At 36.8% G+C, this 8,501-nt stretch overlaps 1 long non-coding RNA gene across 2 annotated transcripts; it reads left to right on the forward strand.

Moving 5' to 3' along the window:
* The first annotated feature begins 2,909 nt into the window (after nt 1-2,909).
* Nucleotides 2,910-8,107, forward strand: LOC116216754. Of its 2 annotated transcripts, XR_004160143.1 has the most exons (4): nt 2,910-3,009; nt 4,499-4,538; nt 6,595-6,730; nt 7,211-8,107. It is a non-coding gene; the product is annotated as an uncharacterized LOC116216754 (long non-coding RNA). The 2 variants fall into 2 exon arrangements; XR_004160142.1 differs by lacking the exon at nt 7,211-8,107 and having other exon boundaries at nt 6,595-7,201.
* The last annotated feature ends 394 nt before the right edge of the window (nt 8,108-8,501 follow it).

Below are 8,501 nucleotides of genomic sequence, written 5' to 3' on the forward strand. Positions count from 1 at the left end.
AGACCTAAGAAAAATTCTTACCAGTAAAATGGTAAAATAAAATGGAGGTGCAAAGGCATTAAGTAGTTTTTATTTTTCCATCTCCTTTACCATTAGGTCCCTGCTCCGTTAAGCAGTGGTTTCACCTTTTCGTTGTGTAGTTACTGTTTTGCTGCCAATATTGAGGCCTTCCTCATTTTTGCTTTTCACATCTGTAGCTAGTTTCAGCTCCAGCCGAGTTTTGATTTTTTATGTCTGCATCCTGCATACTTAAGCAATGTCTTCCTTTCTCAAGGTAGTCTGATTCTTTACCCATCTTCGGTCATTCTCTGCCATACTTGCTTGGCTTCCTCAGTGTCTGAACTAATCATTCTTGTGCTTTGAGGAGGGTGTCCTTGAAAATCTGCCAGCTTTTCTGTGTTCCTTTGTCCTTCACTGCATCATCCCATGGGTCGTGCCAAGCAGCTTTCTGAACAAGGCAAGCTCTGCTTTCATGAAGATCAGGACTGTAACTGTTATAACTGGTCTTTCTCACTCAACTCAGGATTTTAAACTCTGCAGCATTATGGTTGTTGCAACTAAGGTTCCCTTCAGCATACACATCCCCACATGGTTCTTGTCTATTCAGGGAAGCAGGTCTAACAAACTCAGTTTGTCAGTAACCTGTATCAAGAAGTTGGCATCAAGATGCTTCATCCACATGTGCCCACAACACCTGTTTTTAGTGTAAATTAATCTTAAGTAGTTGAAAACTACATTAGACTTTATGTGTCTGACCCACTAGTTTTGTTTTTGTTGTCCTCTTTTTATGTTTTAATTAATATATGTATCTTTCTATATATGTGTATATATATATGGCTATTTACAAGGGTGGATAGCAATAGGACAAGGGAAAATGGTTTTAAGCTGAGACAGGAGGTTAAGTTAGATATTAAAAGGAAGTTTTTCACACAGGGGGTGGTGACACACTGGAACATGTTGCCCAAGGAAATTATGGATTCCCAATCCCTGGAAACATTCAGGGCCAGGCTGGATGTAGCTCTGGGCAGCCTAGTCTACTGGTTGGCAATCCTCCCCATGGCAGGAGATTGAAACTAGATGACCTTTGATGTCCTTTTCAACCCAGGCCATTCTATGATTCTATGATTTAAAAGTTCTGTTACTTACATACATTAACTATATTATACATTTTGTAGGCAGTCTAAGATATTTCTTTTTCACCCAATGCAGCCCAGGCAAACCAAAAGATTGGATGCTCATGTTAGACCCTGAACTGGAGTTACTCAGCATACCTTTGACATCAGTAGAGCCATGAGGTCATGTGATTTCAGCAAAGATATGTCCTGAAGTGATTTTAAAGAAAGTATTTGAACATATGATTAAGTTATGATTAGAAACATTGTCTTGATCATTGGGTTTAGTCATCTGTTACCAGAGAAAAATGCCACATGAGTTCTTCTACATCTTTTCAAGAAATTGCTTTGTTGGTTGTTTGTTTTTGTTTGTTTAGTTGTTTGTTTTTGTTCTTTTTGCTGCTACTGGAAGCATCTCACAACTTCCTGACAGTGGCAGGCAACTTTCCAATTTCTGATATAACTTCTTCCTGTTTAGTATTCATCCTCTTGAGGATCTAAATTGTCCTTTAAAGTAAAAAGCTCCGCTTTTCTCCTGGCATTTTAGTATTCTGATATTTATAGAGGACCCAGTTCTCTCCCTTCTGGCTCTTTTGCCGTGACAAACAATGCAAGCTGGCTTAAGCTGCTGTGAACAGATAGACTCAATTCCCCTGTGGATGCCAGTGTGTCTTGTCCCCGTTTGAGTTACTCTGTCTTAGATATAAATGATGGAAATCTATATGCAGCCCCAGTTAAAGGCTCTGTTGTGCCTGAAAAAAGTTTTTTATCTTAAAATTATGATCAGTTTGCTGTCACTTAAGGCAGTTTCATTCTTCCCTCTTCACTAACATGTCCATTTGTGGTGGTATTGAAATAGTAACTTTGCTAAATTTGATTGAAAAATCGACAACATTGTCAGTGCTTCTTAGTTCCACATCTTTGCTGTATATGGCTGTGTGTGGTACTTCGTGAAATCATTTTTAGTGAAAATTAAGGTGGTAAGACTGTTTTAAATCATCATTCAGTCTTAAGCACTAAACATTTCTGTATAAGTTGATCTGTGGAATATATGTGTATTTAGAGCGGCAGATGTAAGCGTTCTTTCTTTCACTTAACACTGGAGGCAATAAACTTTTGGAGCAGAGAAAAACATATTTTTGATCTTGTATTGCAAATGGCTCTGTGCAAACACTTTCATTTGTGTAAGTGCCTTGGTAAAGTGTTTGTAGAATTTTTCAAAACATTTACTAATTAAAATGAGAGAATCTATAAAAACCAAAGTAAAAGCAAAAGCATTGCGGTTCTTGTATTCTTTCTATTTGTATAAACATTTCCATTTTGATTACACTGTACTTAATACCACATGATTAAATGTCATTTTGGGTCAAAGCTGTTGCTAATGCTATAGCTAAGAGTTATTTAAAGTGGTTGATTTATTGGTAATATTCAGTTAGACAACACAGTATTGGGTTACAAGTTACTTCAGCTAAATATATTCAGTTAGTTCAAAAGAGGAGTAAATAATGCTGTGCAGTATTAGGGACAGAAAAAGATGTTTGCCATGACAAGTAGCTTAATGTGTAGAGCTGGTGAGTAAAGGTTTGTAAGAATATCCAATATAAATTATAAGGTACTCTGATACTCTTAGAGTCTAGAACTATGTGGGCTAGGTGATAGCAGTGTAAGGTGAAGTGTATGGGAACTATTGATCATGGCCTGAACCTCTGATTGACCACCTGAGGCAAGCAATGAGTCAGCCGTGGGAGCACAGGTGAAGGCGATTCAGCTGTACTACTGGAAGGGGTGGAGCCTGGCTGAGCTCTCCTAGACCCCATTTAAGGACTGACTGCCACTGAGGAAGGATCTCTTTCTGGAGGTCACTCCTTGTGGAGTTTACTGTGAGCCTATGACGCTGGTGAGCATTTCCATTCATTTTTATTATCTTTCTATCACACATATCACACCTTTCTATCACAGTAATCTTACTAAGCCTAACCTTTGTACACATATTGATTGTGCAGTAGAGATAAAGGTGGCTGGAAAAAATTATACCTGGAGTGTATTGATAATTACTCTAAAACTTGCTGGGTTTGTCAGCTTTGGTTCTGCAAGGATTTATGCTACGTCTGCTGTGCAGTATTTCATTAAAAATCTGGGTGATGGAGTAGAATATTCTCATTTAATTTTTCTGGTAATGCTATGCAGGGGAGGGAATGTAGATATTGGAAGGTAAGATTCGAGTTCAAAATTCACTTGACAATTAACTTGTCATAGGAAAAAATGTAGTTTGTAATCCCCCAAAAATAATGAAGAAAAAAATGTAGCCAGGGAGAGCAGCAAGAACACAGAGAGCAGTTTGGGGAGTGCGTGAGGGTACGTAGGACTGGGCCACTGCGGTTGAGAAGTGACAGCAGAGGAGACTATAGCAAACAAATCTTAGTGGCGGTACGGCCATGGCGTGCTGACTGCCAAAAGCTGGGAGCATGGTAGGAGGAGAAATCTTCTGTTGCTGCTAGCTGTGACTTTTAGGACAGGGACGGCTGGTTGGTTTAAAACATGCTGATAGTCATTCTTGGGAGCAGGCTGTTAGGATGTATGAACCTTTAGGTTTAAGTTTTCTTTGGGTTTAAGTTTTCAGCGGTAAGTAAGAATACTTTGTAATGTACATGCCTGTTTTCTTCACCTCTGTATGTAGGAGGCCTTTTGTTAAAAACGTGGAGGGACAGGAAGGGGTTACTTTTATTTTTGGGATGTTTAACCAAGAAACAAACCTCAATAAGTTAAACTTGAGAGGCTTGTCACCTGCCTTGTAGTCATTACGATTTAAATATTTATCACAGCTTCTGCTGACTAAAGCTGCAACTTTAGCTTAGAGGTCACTTCTGAAAAAATCAGACTTCCCAGATGTTTCAAATTAGACAGCCTTGAAATAAAGGGCTCCAAAACTGTGGGGGTTTGTGAGGTGATCTGTGATAGAAACAAAGATAGTCTAATTCTCTGTGGTAGCATTTATGTGTTTGGACTGAATAAATACTTTTTCTCTTTAAACCTTCTAGTTCTTGTCTCCTGTCCTGCTGGCATAATAGTCTCTTGCCACTATGTTCCCTGTCACTATACAGAATTCCTTCTTATTTGTAAATAATTGTGCAATATTTAAGGTCAGACTGTGTATTAAATAAACATAAGTATTTCATGGCATTCAAAATTCTGAAGTTTCCTAATGAAGTGCTTAACTTTTTGAATCATAGCACAATTGAATTTCATGCTTACCGGTTTTAACTTAAATTGTTAATGCATAAAATGGTCTAACATTGCTGTAGACTGGTGACACTGTATTTTTCTTAATGTGTTATATAAAGAAAATATCCAGATCTAAAATATTTTTGTTTCCTGTATCCTCCCAGGTATCACCTGATGCTTGTGCTTGACAGTCACTGCCTTCAGGTAACTCTGGAGTTACTTGGGTGGTGGATGCTGAGTGATGTTCTAAACTGGGTGTTTTTTCTGATTAAGAAGTTCTACATATTTCTCATGTAGCACATTGTGTTTAGAATATAAATTTCTGTAGTCATATAAGATATCATTTCTATTTCTTGCATAATATGAGTAGAATAACATCGAGTAGTGTCTTGAGACAGGGCTTGTGCACCAAGTCTGCTTTAATTAGACCTTGTAAAACTAATTGTCAGGAAAAAACATAAATTAATGCTGGATATGTAGATATCTTCATCAATACTGTTCTGTCAGGGTTGTTTTAACTCACTTTTATTTTTTTTCCTTCCCATCTGTTGTTTTTTTTTTACCATGATGGATAGCATTTGTGCACAAATTCAGTAAAATAATCCTGTATGAAAGTTAACATCCTGAAAGTAATAAAACTTAAAAGAAGCTATGTCTGTGATGGACTGCTTGTTAACAGCGATCTGTAGGATCAGTGCAAACATATCATGTTACAGATATTTTGTTCTTAATCAATATAGGCTTCAGAGGCAGAGGAAGGGAGTAAGGGCAGAAGGGAGAGCTGCAGACATAAGAATCTTTCTGGTGTATGTATTTTCAGAATTCTTACAGTCATTCTCAGCTGATGTTTTTACACCATAGTTTATTACTGTAATTGGCTGTAATTGCTTCAGTAGGTTGGAAGTGACTGCCCAGCTTTAGTTACTATATTCTATATATACTCTTTTCTTGTATTTCTTCTTATAAAAGAAATGAAACATATATGAGTAATGCCACCAGAGTACTTGTTTAATACAGTCTAGTGCTATCCAGCCTCAAAATCTGGAGACTGGTCTGATTTACATATAATATACTGATTTAGGTGGAATCTCTACAATATACTTGTGTCTAAGGTACAACACACACGTACTTTTCTTAAGGGAAAGTTACTAATTGATTTGCAGTAAGTGCAGAATGCTGGGTTTGTATTGATTTTTCTGCCTCAGTGAGTCACCAGGTAAGTCAAAATTTACAGCCAGGTCTTTCAGTGGCATAGTTTATCAGGGCGTTACAGGCTCTTCCTTACATTGGTTGAAATGCTGGCACTTTAACAGGCTATGTTTTTACTCACCCCCCCGTAAGCATTTTAAAATATTTCCTAACCTGAAAAGGTATGTATGTGGCTGAATTACCATGAAAATTAAATATACAAGAAAATAAGTCTTGTTTATTTCTCACTGGCAACAATGACGTGTTCAAAACCTAAATACAATAGGAATGGAGGAAAAGAATGGTCATAACTTTTCAGTTGTACCATCAATATTGTTTGTGCTGTAAAACAAATGAGAATGTGAAATAGGTCACTCATTAAGACTTTCTAGGGACTTAACCATGTATAGTAACCATGTAATAAGGCATTTAATATTCAGCATGAATTATGGTGATAGCATATATCTTGCATACCATATAAAATAGGATTGTTTAATCACATAATTAAAGTTTCTAATAAAAGATGAAGCAGTGTCAAATCTTTGTGAGGTAAAAGTATCTCTCCTCGTTACTCCCTTACTCCTCCCCTCTCCTCTGATGTCTACAGTAAGAATAGTTTGTGTTTCAGGGTTGTCCTCTCCAGCTTTTGTCTTTAACAGAGCTTTCTTTGAAATAGCCAAAAACTTTACCTGAAATTATGATGAAATCATGAAATCCATGGAATTGTTATTTTCATACTTGAAGTATCACATGAAGTATAGTTTGTGCATTGAAGAACTAGTATACTGCCGAGAGGTGGTCCTGCAGATAACAAACAATGCTATTTTATTTTATGGCATAATTAATATGAATGCAATAGATTTAGAAATTTGCAAGTAAAGTAAGCAAACTCAAATATCACTTCTCAAAAGAAAAACTCGAATAGATCAGAAATATCTGCAACAGAAATAGTGGAAGAATTCCTATTGTTTGCCATTCAATACAGAATAAAGGTTGTAGGTTTTTTTTCATGTCAGGATCTTTCAAACTTGCCTGTCCTAATGAAAACTCATTTTTTTTTTCCCCATTTCAGGAAGAAGTTTTCAACTGCATTGGTGGAATAAACACCCAAAATGGGGTGCAAATGGAATTGTTCCTTCTCTTTAGGAATCTCAAGTAGGAAATACCAATGACAGTGAGGTTAGACCACACTATGTCTTTTAATACAAGTAAGAAGGATTCTTGGGCCTTGCTCCTATTTTAAAAACATGCTTCTGGTGGGGGGGAAAAAGCACAGAAAATAAAAATGTGGTAGATTGAAAATAAAATACATAAGGTCAGTGTTATGTTTGTGTTTGAAATGGATGTATATTTTAAAATTGAGTAAAAGAAATACAAGGACTTCAATCGACAGACATGGTGGTAATGTCCAAGTTTCTGAAGGAAGAAATATCACAAGGAATGAGGTTGTCATTAAGTATAAAGAACTTCAGGTTACAATTTCAATTGAAATAGGTATTAAATAATGAAACTTTGTATGCTATACTTGGATAAGGAAGTACAAGAGTGGAGATTTCTGCTGTGTTCTGTCTGGCCTTAATTGCCCTCATGAGTCACAGCGATGCCAATATATAAGGAGAAAATGGCTTCTGAGGTAAATCCAAGGTTACGTTTAAGTATTTTACAGTAGGGCTGTTGTTGTTGTTCAGATTTGACTGACAGAGACAGAGGAGGATCTGCTCCGTCAAAATACTGAGGTGAAAAAAACTGAAAACATCAGAGAGGAAGATGCAGAATACCCTATCCTATTGCAGTTGTGAATGCCTCCTCTTATTTGCTGGTGTCCATAAGCTTTCCTTTTTCCTTTCCTTTTCCTTCTCCTTTTCCTCCCTTTTCTTACTACTTTTTTCCTATTTTTTTTTCCCCTTATTCCTATTGTTCTTTTTCATCTTTCTCTCTCAGAACATGATATAGAGTTATCCATTAAAATGTCATATATGCTTATTTTTGACACCTCTTAATTCTTTCCTTGTATTTAGATATAAATTCTCATTTTCTGGAAAATTAGCTTAATTCTATGGTAAAGGAAGATTAATATGTTCTTTATGTACCGCCACTTTCAGTTCACTATAAAACTGCAGCCTGATCAGCTATTTCTGTTGGCACAAAACAGAGCTGGACTTTTGCCTGGAGTAGCACAATCTTTTTATTTGCTGGAGAAACCTCTAGTCACCACCTGAGCTATATGATACTCTGCCTACTGCTATGCAGGGTCATATTTGCTCGCTGTTTGTGCTTGTGCCCACACCTCTAAAGCTCGGTGATGTCCACACATTATCATTTCATTTCTTTTGCTAACACTTCTTTGTACTTCTGGTTTTTTTTTTGTTTCTGTTGGGTTCTTTCCACTTCGTGCTCTCAGCTGGTGCCTGACTTGACTACTTGCTTGCAGTTGTCATGCCAACTCCAAAGCCTGGAAACTCAAGTAGAAAGAGGATTTATCTTTTTTTCTTTCCTTTTTTTTTGTGTGTGTGAAGTACTCACTTCACAGTTACCAGACTGCATGAATTGAATGCGTAAGTACTGGCAAACAGCTCTGTGACTTTGGTCTGACACTTAAATTTCTAAATATTCATTTCTGCTTCAGGAGGATGTTTTTCATCCTTTCCTTTATCCTTACTGCTTGCCCACACACTGAAAATCAAGACAATTAGAAATAGATCTTTCAAGTAGGGAAAGAATTTTATAGTCCGGTCATTGCATTTTTCTTATTTAAACGGAACTACAGACATATTTTAAATGCCCTGCATATTAATGATTTTTGAAAAATCCACAGGCCTGCTCAGTCTTTCTGAAAGTTAAATATTACAGAATTTGATTTGCTTTACATGCTGAGTCAGTCCAGATTTATACATATCAGCTCTCCAAATAACCCAGTGAAAAATACAAGAGAGGTACAGGAAATTAAAAATGCAAACACTTAACTCCTTATACAGAGCT

Source organism: Meleagris gallopavo, chromosome 6, assembly GCF_000146605.3.
Source record: "Meleagris gallopavo isolate NT-WF06-2002-E0010 breed Aviagen turkey brand Nicholas breeding stock chromosome 6, Turkey_5.1, whole genome shotgun sequence".
Lineage (NCBI taxonomy): Eukaryota > Metazoa > Chordata > Aves > Galliformes > Phasianidae > Meleagris > Meleagris gallopavo.